This window comes from Lontra canadensis, unplaced genomic scaffold, assembly GCF_010015895.1.
Source record: "Lontra canadensis isolate GAN:19392208 unplaced genomic scaffold, GSC_riverotter_1.0 scaffold48, whole genome shotgun sequence".
Lineage (NCBI taxonomy): Eukaryota > Metazoa > Chordata > Mammalia > Carnivora > Mustelidae > Lontra > Lontra canadensis.
Genome location: NW_022631042.1, coordinates 3,750,015 through 3,752,010, shown reverse-complemented (window position 1 = coordinate 3,752,010; position 1,996 = coordinate 3,750,015). Strand labels below are relative to the sequence as shown.

At 39.0% G+C, this 1,996-nt stretch overlaps 1 pseudogene; it reads right to left on the bottom strand.

Moving 5' to 3' along the window:
* Window positions 1-1,473: 1,473 nt before the first annotated feature.
* On the bottom strand, window positions 1,474-1,715 carry LOC116876870 (annotated as a pseudogene).
* Between the last annotated feature and the right edge of the window lie 281 nt (window positions 1,716-1,996).

Sequence of the window (1,996 nt, the reverse complement as noted above, 5' to 3'; positions counted from 1 at the left end):
GACTATGATTTTTTTAAAAGGTGTTTTAGGGGTGCCTGGCTGACTCGGTCGAGCATGAAACCTGATCTCTGGGTTATGGGTTCGAGTCCCACATGTGGCAGAGAGTTCACCTAAAAATAAAAAAAATCTTAAAAAGCTGTATTTTAATGTTACTGGCACAGTGATGTAAATAATGTCGAACTATATGCTTTGACTTGAGAAACCCATGCCTGCACTGAACAAATTAATCCACTGAGTAACTACTTACAGAGCATTTATTTCTGCTCAGGGCTGGGGAAAAACACAAGTATCTTTTTGGTCTTCATAGAGTTTATATTTTATTTACACTTCCACTTAATGGTCCACATAAAACGCGGATGCACTTTTTAGAAAATCTGGCCATTTGTAAGTCAGAATTTACTTTTAACTTTGGTATAAACTTGCCTTGACAACTCTCACTCCCACGAGTAAAACAAGGCAAGAGATATGTTTGGCAGAGCAACTATTTATGTCCTGTCTTCTGTGTTGCCAGGGTGATGGTAGCAATATTGAAAACATTGGAGGTGGTTGTTTTATTGGCAAGGATCCTGACTTTCACTTCCAAATGAAAAGACTGTAAAAAGCAAATTGTAGGCTGGGGTGTAGGCAGTGGACCGGCCATGCCTGGACATCAACTAGATGAATGGATTATTGGTGATTAACCAAATGTGGGTGCCGTGTAAGACTCATAGGCAGTATTTTTGTAATAATATTTTAAAACATGAGTATTTGTGATCACCTCAAATATTTGGGTTTTGTTTTTGTTTTGTTTTTTTTTGAAAAGCTAAAACGATATCTTTGTATGCTTTCCAATGTTAGTTGTTTTTTGCCCACATTTCTCTACCTATCCCTTCTTTCAGTGGGAAACAACTCAAAAGGTACGCTGTGCTTTTGATCTCTCTTTTAACTAAGAATTGAAGTGTTACCACAGTCCAAGTTCAGCTTCTAAAGAATTTTTTAAACATACTGATTATGTACTTTAAAGGGAATAAATTTATGTAGCAATACAGAAAAGAGAAAGTCATCTGTTAGGTCAGCTGGATTTTGTGTCTTACTTGAAAGCATCATATTTATGCAGATTCGTGGACTGGGGGTAAACTGCTGACTTTTCCCTCCCTCACCAACTTCACGAAATCCATCTCTTAAATTCAAGTCAGCTAGGACATTGACACCGAATGAAACACAAGAAGAACAAAACTTCCTTGTGAGGTGCTGTGAGTTGACCCTAACAAACTTCATGTCTTCCTCCCCATTGTTGGGAGAGACATAGACGGTATGTGGAGACAGAGATGGAGATAAACCAAGACTACATTTCTTCGATTTCTGTGGTGCTAGTTTTTTTTTTTTTTTTTTTTAAGTTTCAAGTGTACTTTATTTGTGCTACCATGAGTAGTAAGAGTAGCTTAGATGAGAAGTTGGTTTTGATACAATTCTGTGTTATGGCAACTACAATGGTTACTGATGTTTTCACTACTTTGTGGTGACTCCACCAACAGGGGACAGGTTCCATTCTATTCCAATCTGTGTGATATTAAACATCCACACAACAACACAGTAAGTTGTTCTGCTGGTTGGTGCGGCATTAGCATATTTGTCGAGAAAATCCAGTGAGTATTTTATGTGGCTCTGTCTTGCCATAATTTGCTCAATGCTTCTATTCTTGAGATCCTTAGTATATTTCTGGCCGAGGGAAACATCACGAAGGTGTGATAGGATTGCATTTGATTGCAGCTGCTAGTGTATTGCATTGCAAGAAGCCCTGGTAGGAACTCAAATGCTCTTCTCAGAAACTTCTAGATTCAGCTTGTATAATCAGTTTATTGTAAAGGATACATTTCAGGAAAAGCCAAATGGAAGAGATGCACAGAATAAAGAACGGGGGTGGGGGGAGCTTCCACGCCCTCTCTGGGGGGCACCTCATCCTCCTAGTACATCAACGTGTTCACTAACTTGGAAGCTCCACTGCTGGGTTTCTTGC